This window comes from Hippopotamus amphibius, chromosome 5, assembly GCF_030028045.1.
Source record: "Hippopotamus amphibius kiboko isolate mHipAmp2 chromosome 5, mHipAmp2.hap2, whole genome shotgun sequence".
NCBI classification, from domain to species: Eukaryota; Metazoa; Chordata; class Mammalia; order Artiodactyla; family Hippopotamidae; genus Hippopotamus; species Hippopotamus amphibius.
The window spans coordinates 15,301,359-15,302,523 of NC_080190.1; positions in this window are offsets into that span (position 1 = coordinate 15,301,359).

The following is a 1,165-nucleotide window of genomic DNA, read 5'->3' on the forward strand; positions in this document are numbered from 1 at the left end:
TCCCTCTGGGACATCAGGCCATTGTGTGTTGTGGGACAGGCTGCGGCATCCCCTTTGATGAGGACAGTGTTTGGAGAGGTGTCTGTGTCCCTTCCTGACGTCACTGACATTGCAGTCGGCGTCAAGCAGCTAAGTGGAGTAAAGAGCCAGTGGATGAGTCGGGCTTCCCCTGAGGGGTGGGCCTCGCCTTGGCCCAGACCCTGGTCTACCTCGCAGGGCTGAGGCACAGTCCTCAAGGGGCCAAGAGGGACGGTAAAGCTTATAGCTTCCCGACCAGGATGGGGCTCATCAGCCAGGGCAAGGAGTTGAGACTTTATTCTGTAGCTCAGGGAGAACCACCCAAGCTCTTAAGAGGACCGATGTGATCAGATTTGTTCCTATTTGGAGAAACCCATGGAGGGGTGTGGCGAGGGGAGGGGCAGGAGGCCAGGAGGCCAGATGGGGCTGATGCAGTAGCCCAGGTGAGAGGCAGTGAGGGCAGCCCAGGGCCAGGAAGCTGGAGGGGGAGAGGAAGCTGGAGACAAGCGCGTCATTGTGGAGGTCCGGTCAACAGGAATCGGTGCCTGATGGGACGTGGTGTGAAATCCAAGATGACTGCCTGGTGTCTGACCTGGGAAACCGAATCCATGCTGCTTTCAGCTCCCGCAGGGAAAGCAATGAGATGATCTTGAACCATTTTCATATTCTGCAGATTATCTTGAATGACTTACTCTTTTGAGCAGAGGTTTTTTGGAGGGAGGGTGCGGAGGGAGGGGAAAATGAGCCTGAAACGTTCAAACAATGGTTTCGATTCTCTCCTTCTCTTTATTCTATTGGCAGCCTGACGTTCTTAGGCGCGTGGAACACAGAGAAATCTTAAACAGAGAATTATTACGTGTAGATATGAGGATGCTGTACCCCCCATTGGATTTCCTCTGCCAGGGCCGCAGAAGGAGTGAATAGAAGACCAACCTGTCCCTGAACTTGGTGGCGTTGGGAGTGGCTGGGCTCAGATCACCGCGGATGCCTGTGCAGGGGGGTTAGCACTCAGCACACTAAGCCAGCACCTTCTTTCCTATTGTCTGTGTAACTCCATTGTTTTAAGCAAGCCGACTTCATAGCCAGGGTTCATTCACTACAGACAAAGCCTCTGTTAGAAAAAATTAGATCTGTGAAGCTTCTAGAG